The sequence below is a fragment of the Myotis nattereri genome, assembly GCF_964212035.1.
Source record: "Myotis nattereri genome assembly, chromosome: 11".
NCBI classification, from domain to species: domain Eukaryota; kingdom Metazoa; phylum Chordata; class Mammalia; order Chiroptera; family Vespertilionidae; genus Myotis; species Myotis nattereri.
The window spans coordinates 20,511,414-20,526,725 of NC_138086.1; positions in this window are offsets into that span (position 1 = coordinate 20,511,414).

Below are 15,312 nucleotides of genomic sequence, written 5' to 3' on the forward strand. Positions count from 1 at the left end.
TGAAGGGGACCATGGAAGAAACACAGGGCTGCAGAGCAGCAGAAGGTATATTTCCATAGAATGAGGGAGCTGGAAACAGAAGGTCTATATTTACAAAATAAAGGGAAGGAAGCCCTTCATCCAGAAGGAGAAGAAGAAAGCCCAAAGGGAATAGGAAAACAATAAGGGAGGAGGCGGAAGACCTTTGAGCTCAGGAGTTACTATAGTAACCAGTCCAAGGGAATAGTGACCAATCAGAGGGGATATCAAGGCACAAAGATCTACAGCCTTTATAAACAGTAGGGGAAAGGAACTCAGTGGGACTCTTCCCCTCCCCACATGGGAGTTAGTTTTGTGGGACCCTTTCCCCCTCCCCATGTGGGAGTCTGTCCCACGTGGGAATCTGTACTTGTTTTTCAATACATTTCCACCTTTGCTATACCATCTTCTGTCCGTGGATTCATTCTTCGGCTCCACCGGACAAAGAGCCCGGAAACCATCCTGCCCAGGAGAGCACTGCATGTTCCAGTCCAAGAACCCCTTTTCCCTGGGACTAAGGATGGGAGAGCTCATACTCCTGGGAATCAGAGAGGCCTGTGTGGATGAGTCAGCATCTGGCCCAGGACCGGGGGCCTGCTCGCACAGTGGCATGGAGAGATAAGTGGAAATAGTGGAGCTGGGGCTGAGGTTACCATAAGAGGGGCTATCAGTCTTTGGTTTACCAACAATTAATGTCAGCTGTTAGGCCAGGCACTGTGCCAAGTTGCTGGTGGAACAGAGTGCCACCTGGTCCCTGCCATGGTCCAGAGAGGAGACAGACAGGTAGATGGTGGCTGCAGCTCAGTAGGACAGGAGCTGTGGGTGAGGGGAGCCCAGGTCATAAAGCCTTGGTGCTGGGAAATAAGCCCACAGAGGAGGCAGACCCAGGCCCTTGCCACCCACCACTTGAACTTGAATTTGAAAGCATTAGATCAGAGGCTGATGATGTGGAGGACAGAGCACAGATGCCACCCCTTTGGGGCTGGGGCATTCTATATCACTGTTTCAGCATCCCTGACCAGCTTTCCCCAACGATGTCACTAGGGAGTGTGTATATATTGCAAAATGTGTGTTCATTCACTGCTGAGAGAACTACCCACGGGGGGCAGGAGCAGGCCTCGGGCATGTCATTTCTCCAGCGTGTTCTAGGTACCAGTTCTTGTCATTTTCACAACAGCGGGTGGAGCGGGCTCCATGACCTGGTTTCGCAGATGAGTCCACAGGGGCTCGGTCCAGGGAGGGAAAAGCACGGCCGAGGGAGAACACGCAGCTCGCAAGGGGCAAGGCCAAGCCCGTTCTCTCCAAAAGGGCTCCTTGACCCGGGTCCTGCGTCATGGGTATGGCGTGGTTGCTGTTCTTCACCTCTGTGGTCAACAGGAACAAGAGCCAAGAGGATACTTGTGATGCGAGCGCTGTGTGCGGGCCGTCCTTCCCCCTTGCTGCGGGAGTGGATGCAGGGTGAGAGCTCAGCGCACAGCACAAGGAGGCAGGTTCCCACATCCCAGGCACGCCCCCTCCCTGGCCAGAGAGAGCAAAGGGGAGACCAGCCCAGGGTGGAATGAAGCAGGAGAGACTTCGCTGGGCTTCTGAGCGGCCTCTGGAAGGAAGGGGAAGGCTGATCCCCCTCAAATGACCCTCCCAGCTCCCCGCACTTACACGCACGTGCGCGCAGGACCCTGTGGAGCCAGCTCGCCCAGCCTGCACAGCATCCCTCTCCGCCCTCGGAGCTCCACGGGCCACCTCCCCGCCTCCTCGGACAGCCCAAGGCGAAGCGCTTGCTCTTTCGGCCCAGCGGAGAGCATTGCCCTCACCTTCCGACAGGCTGAGTGAAGGGCTCAGTCTAGCGAGGGCGAGTTAGTACAGAGGCTCCGAAGCCGGTGCCCTCGCCCCAGCAACGTCTCCTTTCTGCGTGCAGTGTCCAGGGAGAGCGGGAGCGAGGTGGCGCTCCGAAAAGGCGGCCACTCCCCAGCCCAAACCGCTCTGGAGTCTGTGGCTGCATCAGAGAGTCGGCGGCGAAGTGTGACCTGCCCCGCCCTCACCCCCACCCCACCCCCACCCTCAGCTCGGGACAGCCGCCGCCTGGGTGCATCCCTGCAGGGCTCCCCCCCAACACGAGATGGCCCGGGGAGCTGGCGCCTGCCGCCTGGGACAAGAGCCCTTCCCGCTAGGGCTGCAGGGGTCGGGGTAAGGGGGGGGGGGGTGGTAGGCGCTTGGAGGGAAGGCGCCCAGCCCGTCTGCTGGGAGGGGTCGGAGGGGCGGGGTAGGGTGTGGGGGAGTTCGTCCTTCAACTCCAGCAGAGCAGGAGGGCCTGACCTGGACCTGCCCGTGTGCCCTGGGGATCTGAAAGAGCCCAAATACAGGGAACGTCTGCCCGAGGGTGTGCATAGCGTGCGTGTGTGTGTGTGTGTGTGTGTGTGAGGCGAGAGGGTCTCGGCGTCCCCCGCACTCTCTCCCCGGGTTCTATATTTTGCCTTCCTTTGTTCTCAAAATAGTAGGCGAGCGAAATCCACTCTGCCCTCGGAAGGGGCGGGGGCCGCTGCGCCCGGGCGTGCGCGCCGAGTTAGCTGCAGGGTTACAAACCGTCTCTCCCTGCTCCCCCGGCCTGAATTAATGTGTTACTATTTCGGGCGCGCCAGTGTTTCCAGGGGAAACCTAATGACGCAATGACGTCAATGCAGGTCAGCAGCAGACTCTCCGGGAGGGCGGGCGGGCTCGGGCTTTCAGGCTCGGCGCAGTCTGCTGGCGGGAGGGCGGGCGAGGTGCCGGGGGCGGCGGGCACAGGGGCGCTGGAACCCCGGCAAGGCCCGGGGACCAGAGGACACCCCTCCCAGAGCCCGAACCCAGGTAACTTGCCGCCTCCCGGGACGGAGTTTCTCTGTAGCCCACGGCCATGAGGAGGAGTGGAGGACAAGCGGGGTGACCCCCACTCCCACCTTTATCCAGGGGAAGCCACAGGAGCCAACAGGTCCGGACGCGCTGAGGAGGGCTCCACGCGGGGCCTCCCACCCACAGGTACGCTTAGGTCCGCAGGGTGTCCCCAGCATGGGGGAAGGAGACACACTCACTCCTGTCCACTCTCCTTTCGTATTCTGGCACCATCACTGGGAGTTTGGGTGAAGGAGATATTGTGTCTGAGATCTGTCCCCTCTGCCTCGCCCCCCCCCCACCCCCCATCTTTTCTGAGAGTAGAAACTGCCTGTCTGCTCCTCTCCAGAACCTTCGCGGCGGGGTCGCAGCCTTGAGCTGGGGCTTCCCACTGTCTGTGCCTCCTTTGGAGGTGCCATCTGAGGCCGGGAAGCTAAATGGGAGGGACGCCAGGCCTGACTGGCCGTGCAAGCCTGGAGTGGGAGCCTCAGCACCCTGGAGGGGGAACCAGCGCCTGTGTGGGGAGTGCGTGTATGGGACTATTTGCATGTGCTTGGTGTGTGCCTGTTCTGGGAGCGTACCCCGTGTGTGTGTCCGTGGGGTGTGCATGTGTGGACTCACAGAAGTCTGCTGTGGGGGTGAGAACACCTCGCGCACCATACCCCTCCTTGACCTGTAGCCGGGATCCTAGCCCAGGTCCGGGGTCTTTTCCCTGTTCCTCTCCCACTGCTGGCCCAGATTGCAACCTCCCCCCAGCTGGGTGGTGGCCCGCTTTCACCACACTCGCCGCAGCTTCGGGCGGCTGCACACATTTCAAAACCTCAACCTGCCTTCTCGCCCCAACTCACCTGCGCCCTTCCCTCCCTGGAACTTCAAGGGAAGGGAATCCCTTTCCATCCACCCGCTCTCACCCCGGGCAAAGGCTCGGGCTCCACTGATTGCTCTCTGCCTGCTCCGCTGTCCTCCTTCCTGTCCTTCCTCTTCAGCACTAGGGTCTGGACAGCTCCGTGCCAGCCCTGGGCCTCCTGGCCTGGCTTCTGGCTTCTTACTCCTGAACTTGACCCTAGACCCAGACCCTTCCCACCCCCACCCCCAACACACACACACACACACACACAGTGTGGTCCTTGCCTTCCCATCCAGAATTTCTGTCGGGTGGCCTGGAGACTGAAGTGGCAAAAAACAAACAAACAAAAAAACCTATGAAATCTCTGAAGCTGAATAGGAACAGCAGGCATCGCCTCCTTGGGCCTGGCTTCCCTCAAGGGGTGACTCTAAAGAGAGGGTGCTAAGTCCTGCTATAAGCTCCCCTTTCCCACCTCAGTTTATTAAAATAATTGTAAATAAAGCCATATCCCTTCCCCCAAAGGCAAGCCAGCCTTCAGAAGGCACTAGTGGGATCCAGGACCTGGAGTGAAGCATGCAAAAAGTTAACAGGAAATGGCTTTTTGTTCTTCTTGCTGCTGAGCTAGTAGAGAAAGGAGAGAAAAAGCTCCCAGGGAAAGACACAGTCACCACAGTCTGGTGACACTTCCTTCTCACCCTGTGACAGCCTCAGAGTTCCCATGAGTCTCAAGGGGAGTTAGGAAATGGCTTTTCTCCCAAAGGAATTCATTTTCACGACAGAGCTGTGTGTGACTCCTTGGGTAAAGAGGTGACAGTGTGGGCAAAACACGCAAGCAGCGAGGGGATGTACCTTCCACCAGAGGACAGTGGCCCCCAGGGTCTTTGCAGCCCGAACCTGGTCCTTTGGGAGCAGCAAAGCCGCCACCATCTGCCTAGTCCCACTCCTGGCTACTTTCCAAGCTTTCCTGGTTCCCTGGCCTCCTTCTGTGCTCATCTGGGTAACATCTGTCTGTGGCCTCAAGGGGAGGTTGGCCAAGGTCAGGCAGACAGAGGGATGTTTTCCCTGTAGAGCCCGACTTCCCTGGTTGGTAGGAGCTGGGACCTGGGGAAGAGAACCAGGAAAGATGTGGGGCCCCGCCGTGCAGGAAGCCTGCACGTGACATTGCACTGGTCGTGGGGGAGGCCCCGGTCAGATATCTGAGGCTGTGCTTGGCTGACCACAGGCATCATAGGCCAGAGAAGCTTCCGGTTCCACCCCGCTGGGTCAGGGAGCTGGGCTGACTCCGCACCCATTCCCAGCACAAGGGGGAAAATTCTCCCTTGGGCCCTATGCTGATTGCTTAAGCAAGTCCCTAGATGATCCTCATTTTCTCCATCCTCTTAGTGGGGATTGGCCGAAGCAGAGATTGTTTCCATAGCTGGAGAGTCAACTTGTTCTGAGGGCGCCTAACCTTTGCATTAGCATCTGAAACTCAGAGATGGCCAGGCGAGCTGGCTCCTAAAACATCTCTGGGTTTCTGAGAGACTCGGGGTAGTTTGGGGCATGGGAAAGACTGACCCCAGATCCATGGTAACTTTACTGCCTCCTGGCCAGGGTCTCAACTTTTCCTATAGACGGAAGCCCAGGTTGCCTCACTAAGAAATAGGAACTCGCTGTTATTAAAGAGGTACCCAAGGGAAGTGTGTGTGAGGAACAGCTTTGGGCTGGCCAAAGGAACACAGCTATAACCCCCAGCTAAGGGCTTTTGCTGTCAGTTCCCATTCCCTCAAACAAAGGACAGGAGAGCTAAATGGAAATAGTCATAAAATTTACTTTTAGAACCAAGAAGTTCAGGGTATTCCTGCCTGCAAGGAATCATGTAGAGGCCTCCAGGTCACCTTGCTGTCTATCAGTGGGAGCCCTGTGCCCAGTAGGAACTGAGACAGATCCAAGTGATCTGGGACAAGGTCACTGTGATCGCTTTCCCATGCAGAGCTTCCCAGGGGGCATCACTCTCGTGTCCCAGGGCCAGTATTTGCAGTCTGCAGCCCTCACATGGGTGATTCTGGGAAAGTGTCACCTCAGCATAGGGGAACACCTCATAAGCAGTGCTTCTGCTTCCCAGAAGGTCACAGGGTGCTGACAGCGGGCTGGGGGCAGGGATTGAGCCAGCTCTATCTCTCCTATCTGTGTGACCTTGGGCTAGTCATTTCTCTGCACAGCATGAAAACAGATATAAAACATCTGTCATGACCCCTCACAGGCAGTAGTCTGACAAGATACAGTGAAGACAAGTGTGTCAGGAGGTGAGGGGCTATTGGCCCTAAGAGCCTGAGAAGACCCCAGAATGCTCTCTCCCCACATGCTGTTTGGCTGAGTTCTGTTGTCAAGGTCTCAGCCTCTCCCTGTGCGTGGGAGCCCAGCACCACCACTTAGGAATACAAGGTGGGCCCTCCTGCCCAGCGGCGTGGAGCAGTGGAAGGGGAGTGTTTGGGCACCAGAGTTCACAATCTTATTACACCCCTATTCTGGCCTCTATTCTGGCCACCCTGTTGGTGAAGGAGAGCTCCTTTGTCCTAAATAGTACAAGGTGGTCAAACATACAAGTCCTGAGAATGGACAGATGAGACTGGTAGCAGTTTATAGGCCACGTACACTCACAGGCTGGGAGAGGACACCAGCTGCCATGCAGGGCCCCATGAGGGCTGTGCTCCCGGGGCTGCCCTGGGAGCAGAGTGAGTCAGCAGGGGCTGTGGAGTGCAGGCTTCGTAGTGACAAGAGGGTGGGGTGCCCTCCTCCCAATTCTTGTGGGAGGTTGTGATTGGCTCTTTGAATAAGTTATTGGGCTGGCAGGGTGGTGCACCCCATTAGGGAGCAGTTAGGGGAACTAGCCAGGTGGGGAGCCTGTCCAGTTGGGTGGGGGCATATCTAGAGAGAGCAGGGCAACTCAACAGCTAGGCCTTTGGGATTCAAAGATGTCAGGGCAGCACTTGAAAATTTAGGCCTTATAATACAATGCCTCGGGTCCTGGGCCTGATCTCATTCCATCTTCATGACCCCCTGTGAAATAGTCACATTTCACACATGAGGGACTGAGCTGGGTAATTAGCCCAGACCAATCAGGTCAGGCTTTGCACCGGGGTCTCCTGACTCCATAGCTCATGCTTCCTCTGTGCTGTGCGTCAGTGAGAACACTGAGAGGCCACAGCTACCTCTTGACGCAGGCACAGTGAGTAGGCTGCCCCCAGGCGACCTGGCCATCCCCAGACGTCCCAGGAAGGCCATTTCCCTTCTCAGGGCAGATTCTCTGCCGCTTTGCTTCTAGTTGGGTTGCAACCAGAGAGAACCTCTTTGGCTCCTCTTGATCCTAGATTGTGGAGCCGGTGAGTGGATTTGCATATGAAGTCATGGGCACTTCTATTCCGATGGTGAGGGTGGCACAAGTCATGGGGCTGAGCTGACCAGGCTGGTGGGAGACCTGGATCTCAGCCCAGCTCCTTACTCCTGTGTGGCTTTGGGCACACTTGTCCTTCCCTGGGCTCGGACTGCCCAGCAGTGGCCGGAGGGGCTGGCCGGCCTGTAAGGCTCTTTCTGCTCTGTGATGCTGTGAACCCTGAGGACTCTAACTGGAGCACAAAACTTCATCCATGCAGGTAGAGACATTAGCGGGCAGGCGGAGGGAGGTCATTTTTTTCCTGTTGAGTCGGGGAGAGTCATGTCTATTTGTCTGCCTCAGGAATTGGCTGGGCTTTGCTTGCTAAGTTTCTAGAACAGGGGTGGGCAAACTTTTTGACCAGAGGGCCACAATGGGTTCTTAAACTGGACCGGAGGGCCGGAACAAAAGCATGGATGGAGTGCTCGTGTGAACTAATATAAATTCAAAGTAAACATCATTACATAAAAGGGTACGGTCTTTTTTTTTTTTTTAGTTTTATTCATTTCAAATGGGCCAGATTCGGCCCGCAGGCCGTAGTTTGCCCACGGCTGTTCTAGAAGATGCTCATGAGACACAAAAGTTTGTAAGATTTTCTCATCTTGGATCCCTGAAGCCCACAGCTCAGGCCCAGCTTCCACAGGAGCACTTGCCACTCCTTTTCACTCCCTCCTTCCCCTCCTGCAGGGCTGCTGAGCTAGCAAGTAATTTTGCAGGGTGCCCAGTTAAATTTTAATTTCAGGTAAGTAAAGAAGAATTTTAAATACAAATGTCTCAAGATTTCCCTGGCACTGAGGACCCAGAACCTGACCCAGCCTGAGGCCCTGGGTTTCTGCTGCCTCCGGGGACAGGAGTGGACCAGTCTGGTCCAGGGACTTTTTATACGTATACATGATGCTAATACAATAGAAAAGGATAACAACAGCAGCCACAGAAACCAAATCCCAGCTCATGCAGCCAGCGTTGGCAGGCCAGGCTTGAATCTATGTTTTTGTATTCATTTTGTGACTTTCCCACAGCCTAGATTTGCAGAGACAGCTCATAAGAGAGAAGTCTGGTGCAAACCTGCAGGCTCCTTGCTGTGGGTCAGGTGGCAGCTCTGCGGTGTGTGCAGAAAACAGCGGGTGTGCCCTGTCGCTGCTCAGGGCCGACCAGCCCACCATGCAGCATCCAGGCTGCAGGCCAGACTGCTTGGCAGGGGCCGTGTTTGATTCCACCGTTCAGTCTGCCTACAAATGCACGTCCTGGTGACTTCCCCGCCGGTGGCCGGGGCTGCTGCTGAACCATCTGCTGCTCCCTAGCTGGGCCTGCAGCAGGGGGCTCCTGCATGAAGGAGACTTCTCCCGGTGACGGGAAGCTGAAGCCAAGCTGGTGTGTGGGAACCCAAATGGGGACCAACATTAGAGAGGTGAGAACAGGCTCCTGGGCGGGCACTTTTCCTAATTCTATTCCAGAAGACTCCACTAAAATTGGAATCATGAGGGCGTGTATTCTTAATCTCATTTTAGAAATGAGGCTAAATTCACTTCTCTAAGATTGTACTGTGCATAACTGGAGAGCCAGGCCTGGAGTCTGGCTCTACACCTGCTCTGTATCCTAGACTCATGATTTCTCAGATCTGTGGCCACTTCTTGTAGGTAGAGCCTGAAAATAACAGCTCTCAGCCTTTGCTGCATATTAGGATCACCCATGAGCTTTAAAACCCGTGGGTCCAAACCCCAGAGGTTCTGATTTAATTGATCTGGGTGGGGCCCAGGCATCAGTAGGTGTTAAAAGCTCCCCAGGTGGTTCTAATGAGCACCCAGGGCCGAGTATCATTGCTGATGAAGAGAGGGCATAGGGTAGGGGTTCCCCAACTTTACTGCACACTGGAATCATCTGGGGATCTTTCAAAAGCCTGCCTCCTGGCTCCTTCCCCTCAGACATTCTGACGTAGTATGGAGCACACCTGGGAATCAGGACGTTGTAAAGCTCCCCAGGTGGTTCTGATACTCAGCAAAGTTTGGAAACCGTTGGCTCTTCTCGTGTGGTCTGCAGACCAGTGACTTCAGGATCACTTGGGAGCCTGTTGGAAATGCAGAGTCTCAGGCCCCACCCTGGACCTATTGAATCAGAATCTGCATTTTGACGAGATTTCCAGGTAATTCGTTTGCACATTCACATTTGGCCTAGGGGAGGATGTGACGAAGAGGCAGATGAGGGCATAATTTTTCCGTCACTCCATCTGCTCATCCGTTCACTTATTTAGTCATTGTACTGATCATCACAAAGCACTGCTGTGCGCGAGCGTTACGCCCGGCACTGCTTACCCAGAGATGATCAGGCTAAAGGTGAGGTGGGAACATAGCTGCCAGAACCCAAGGGCAGGACCGGCACCTATAGAAGTGCTAGGGTGCAGGGAATGGTGCCTTGCACTGTCTGGGGAGCAAAGGACTCATCTTGCCGGTGTGTTCAGGGGTTACAGAGGCTCAGGATGGCTGCTGTAGAGATGGGAAGGGAGGATGGGGAAGGGTGTTGTGTGCCCTTCCAAGGAGCCTCGGCTGTAGCTGTGGAATGAGGTGCCGGTGGGGGCTTTAGGTAAGGCGGGGAAGACTGTCATGACTTAGGTTGGTCTTTCAAAGAGAACTGCAGAAGTGCAAGAATTGGGATAGAGAGAGCCTGGTGGCCATGGAGACCAACTGGGACTCTTAGAAAGAGTCCTAATGATGAGGGGCATGGCAGAGGGGACGGACAGGAGGGCCAGCTTCAGGAGAAGGTTCTGAGAGAAGATCCACAGGGTGCAGGGGCAGAATGCATATGGGGTGGGAGGGAGAGAAGCTTAGCATGATTTTTAGGTGGAGGTGGCACCATTCAATGGGATGAAGAACCCAGGAGGCAGAGAAGTCTGAACAGACTCAGAGGTGATGTGTGTTTGGGACCAGGGCTAAGGAGGGGATTTGAAGCTGATTGTTTGTCTGGGAGTCAACCTCCAAGACTTGTTGATACCCTAGGAGTAGGTGACATCATTTAAAGACGAAAAGGTGTGGGATAGACAGAACACTGGGGCCTGACTACTTAAAGGGAGGTTGGAGGAAGAGAAAGGAAGAAGGGGAGGGAGGGTGAAGAAGTGGGAGGGAGGGTGAAGAAGTGGGGAGGGAGGGTGAAGAAGTGGGAGGGAGGGTGAAGAAGTGGGAGGGAGGGTGAAGAAGTGGGAGGGAGGGTGAAGAAGTGGGAGGGAGGGTGAAGAAGTGGGAAGGGAGGGTGAAGAAGTGGGAGGGAGGGTGAAGAAGTGGGAGGGAAGGTGAAGAAGTGGGGAGGGAGGGTGAAGAAGTGGGGAGGGAGGGTGAAGAAGTGGGAGGGAGGGTGAAGAAGTGGGAGGGAGGGTGAAGAAGTGGGGAGGGAGGGTGAAGAAGTGGGGAGGGAGGGTGAAGAAGTGGGAGGAAGAGAAAGGAAGTAGGGGAGGGAGGGTGAAGAAGTGGGAGGGAGGGTGAAGAAGTGGGAGGGAGGGTGAAGAAGTGGGAGGGAGGGTGAAGAAGTGGGGAGGGAGGGTGAAGAAGTGGGGAGGGAGGGTGAAGAAGTGGGAGGAAGAGAAAGGAAGTAGGGGAGGGAGGGTGAAGAAGTGGGGAGGGAGGGTGAAGAAGTGGGGAGGGAGGGTGAAGAAGTGGGAGGAAGAGAAAGGAAGTAGGGGAGGGAGGGTGAAGAAGTGGGGAGGGAGGGTGAAGAAGTGGGAGGGAGGGTGAAGAAGTGGGAGGGAGGGTGAAGAAGTGGGAGGGAGGGTGAAGAAGTGGGGAGGGAGGGTGAAGAAGTGGGAGGGAGGGTGAAGAAGTGGGGAGGGAGGGTGAAGAAGTGGGGAGGGAGGGTGAAGAAGTGGGAGGAAGAGAAAGGAAGTAGGGGAGGGAGGGTGAAGAAGTGGGGAGGGAGGGTGAAGAAGTGGGGAGGGAGGGTGAAGAAGTGGGAGGAAGAGAAAGGAAGTAGGGGAGGGAGGGTGAAGAAGTGGGGAGGGAGGGTGAAGAAGTGGGAGGGAGGGTGAAGAAGTGGGAGGGAGGGTGAAGAAGTGGGAAGGATCCAACAAAGACAGGCTGGAAAAAATAGCCCAGAAAAAGCAAAAAGAACATTCAGGAAAAAGCATAGTTCATGGAATAAAATCCTGCAGAGGATTTAGGAGATGAAAACGGAGGAGAGGATTTGATAATTATGTCATCCATGGCCCAGTAGTTGCAGTGGCATGATGGGAAGAGGAACCATCTTGTAACGGGTCAGGGCTATTGCGAAAGAGGACACAGAAAGTGTAGATCACTCTCCAACATTGGCGGGAGGAGAGAAGGGGAGATGGCGCAGTAGTTTGAAGGGGAGGTAGGACACAGAGGTTTCTGTTTTCTTTTTAGGTTAGAGAAGATAAGCCTATTTCTGAGTTGAGAGGAAAGAGTTAAAAGTGGTTAAAGATGTAGAGGGAGAGAAAATAGCTACAGAGTGGATCTCAGAGGCCCTGGGAGGAGATGCAATTCAGAACAGAGAGAGAGGAATTCATCCTGGAGAGAAGAGGGATGCTAAACGAGTCCCCACCAATGTCCTCTGTGGTGCTCTGACCAGGGGCAAGCCATCTGCTGACAGCCCAAAGGAACTAGTGGCTGGGCAGCCTCAGAGAAGAGAGCCAGCCAGCCAGGGGGGAGACCCACATCTGCAGTGGCCCCAGCGGCCCCTATTTTTTCCAGCCACAGTGGCTCAGGAAGTGAGGAGAACAAAGGTGGTTGTTTCCTTCTGATTTGGGGGTTGGTTAGCCTGAAGGACAAGGAAGGAAGGGCACCCAGGGTGCTGTGGAGAACACCACTGATGCCATCATTTTAAGGGTCAAGCTTTTCTGCCCTTGTCAGGAAGCTCAAGTGCAGGGACAATCACACCCATTTGATGAACCGCCTTCATGCGGGCGGGGGAAATGGGGCTGCTGGTGCCCCGGCTGAGCTGGATTTATTTGGAAAGAGGAAGCCACCACAGATGCCAGAAGCAGTGGCTGCTCTGTGTCCACCAGCCCAGTGGCTCGAGAGATTGGGGAATGCCAGATGCCTATCCTCTTGCTGACTCTCCAGCACTTGGGGATCCTGGGAGGATCCTAGGGTTGGAAAGAACCTTAGTGACCAGTTAGTCCAGTGGTTCAGCAGCAGCGACCCGTGGGGGCACTTTGATTGTCACAATGATTAGAGGAACACTACTGACCTTTAGTAGGTAGAGGCCATGTATGCCTGTCCTGCAATGCAGGACAGTCCTGCACAGAAAAATTTGTCCCATATCTCCCTTGGCTTTCAAATACTTGCCAAGCACTAGAAACCTGTTCATAATTGTCTTTGAACTCTGGTTTACATAGAGACAGGATTGAATTTGTTAGGAATGTTTCTGTATATAAATCAAGGGGAACTTGTACTTCGGAACTTCACTAAGAGTTGTGTGTTAGTTTGGAAAATCACATCTCTGAAGGCAGAACTCCCCACAGAATTAAAACAACATACCTGTATCTGCATCAGACCACTGCATGCATGTGGATTCTACGCACTGATTCAACCATCTCACCGTTTCATTCCATTATGCATTATTATGCCCAAACATTCATATGTTGAAACATATATTCCTATAGTATAATCGTGTCATCTTTATTTTTATATATCCACTAGAGGCCTGGTGCATGAATATTCATGCTCTGGAGGTGGGGGTCCCTCATCCCAGCCTGCCCCCTCTTACAATCTGTGAGCCTTCAGGGGCAGGAGGTGACCTGGCAATCAGGGGAAGGCGACACCCCCATCACACCTCTGCTGCTGCCACTGCTGGCAGCGCAAGCCTCAGCCGGCCCTGGTTACCTGAGCCTCGGGCGGCCCTGGGCGGCTGGGCAGCCACCATCCGAGGCTTGCCTGTGCCTTGGGCTGGCCCTGGGTGGCTGGGGGGCTGAGGGGACTAGGCACTGCCATCTTGTAGTTGTGGGTGCTGCTATCTTTGAGGGCGTGGCAGTCAATTAGCATATTCCCTCCTTATTGGCTGTGGGTGCCACCATCTTTGCGATGTCTCAAGGGTCAATTAGCATATTCCCTCTTTATTAGATAGGATTAGGGAATTGTATTTTTTTAAAAGTGTTATAAGCATTACTCTCTTATTTTATTTCAGGATAATAAAGAGGATATTATTGAACATTAGCTATAGTCAAGTTAAAAGAGAAGTTGCTCTAATCTTTCAACCAGTGAGTTGAATTCTCTCTGTAGTAACTCTAATAGCTGGTGTCTGGATCTGCTTGAACATTTCCAGGGCAGGGAGCTCATTACCTCTCCAGGTAGTCTGTTTGATCATCAGGGAGCTGGCTGAAAGTGATTGCATGTAAGGAGCTAAACTGTCATTGAGTATCTTTCACCCTCTCATAGTCCTATTCATATCCTCTGAGGCCACATCAAAAGTGTGGGTCCTTTGACATGAGATCTCTCTGATATTTGTAGGTGGCCAGAAACCCCATGTATATCCTTCATCCCCCCCACTACCCCCCCTTACACACACACACACACACACACACACACACACACTCTTCTCTTCTCTAGACAGAAAGTCTGAAGAGTCCTCACCATTCTGTATGTGGTGTGATTTTTGTTCTCCTTTGCTTTCCTGTCCTAGCAGGCACTGTGTTAAGCATGAAGGATTCAGAGAGAGAGCAGTAGGTTCCATTTGTTTACTGATAGTCTTCAGACTGCTGGCCTACGCCAGCTCTGGGGTTACAGAGATGACTGAGAAACCATTGTCCCTGAGAGATCAGCCAGTGGTGAAACAGTCTCCTGAAATGGCAGGGTGAACATAGCATATTCCTATCTCCCTTCTCTCCCAAGACTCTCCTAGGTTTATAGGAAGGGGATTATATCTAAAGCAAACAAACAAACAGAAAACATTAACACACAATGATGAGGAGAGGCCATCAGCAGATGAGAGGTTTCCACAAAAGTCTAGGAAACCAAGAGCAGGTGGAGGTATGAAATGGTCAGGTGGAGAGTGGAGAAAGCATCAGCTTAGTGCTCTGAGAAGGGGAGGTGGGAGGGAAGGAGCTCATTTGCCCCTGGAGAAGCCCTGAGAACTGGTCCCCTAAGGGCCACGTGTGGCAGAGGCGAGAATGAGATCTGGTACCAGAAGAAGAGATTATTTGAAAGTTCACTTACATAAAAGTCAACCCCTACCACCAAACAAAAAATTTACAGTCAGGGCTCTACCCTGAGACCTGGAAATTGATGGTTTCTTCTCAGGAAAGCTGAGTGGTCCCAGGAAACAGACATAACAACCGGCTCCCACTGAGAACCCTAAGCCAAACTCAGCCACTGAGAAAACCCCCATCCACAGACACAGAGGTCCCACATGACGTTTCCCTGTCTTATTCTGAATGGATATAGCCAAAGGTAATCCACCCCCAGGAGAGTCTCCAACATAGTGAGACTGGGGGAAACACAGAGTAGAAGACCCCTGGGGACATGGGGATGACAAAAGGAAGAGAACTGAGACAAAACAAACACAATCTCTAATTAGTGTCCACAGAGACAGGACCGAAAGGGAAACCCAGAGGACAAGAAAGTGCTGTTTGGAAATTAAAACATTTTTAAAAAGGGCTGGAGATAAACATTCAGTAGAACCAGAAGATGAAGGTAAGGAAATTCCCCAGAAAGCAGAATAGCAAGACCAATGGAAAAGATGATTGAAATTTTAAAAGACTCTATTTGGTAGGTTCGCATTGGACTACTAAGCGTTCCAGAAAGAGAGAACAGGCAACATGGAGGGGAGGAAACAATCAAATCAATTAATACCAGAAAATTCTCAACCCTGAAGTACAGACGTCCTTATGGGGTTCACTGAGTCCATCAGGATAAATAATAAAAATAGACCCATAGCAGTGTAAGTCAACCTAAAATTCTAGTATATGTGGGACAAAAACATTCAAAGAGAAAATGTAAAACCCAGTGGCATGAGAATTCTGAATGGCAACACAAGACCCTCGAATGCAGACCTTCAAGTTCAGAGGAAACGTAATTTCAACCCAGAATTTTAACATCCAGACAAATTATCATCAAGCTCTAGGATATAACAAAGACATTTTTCAGATAGGTAAGGATGCAGCACTCCATTTAAGAAAGTTACTAACAATGCTATCCAGCAGTATGGAAGGGTAAGCTGAGAAAGGCAGACA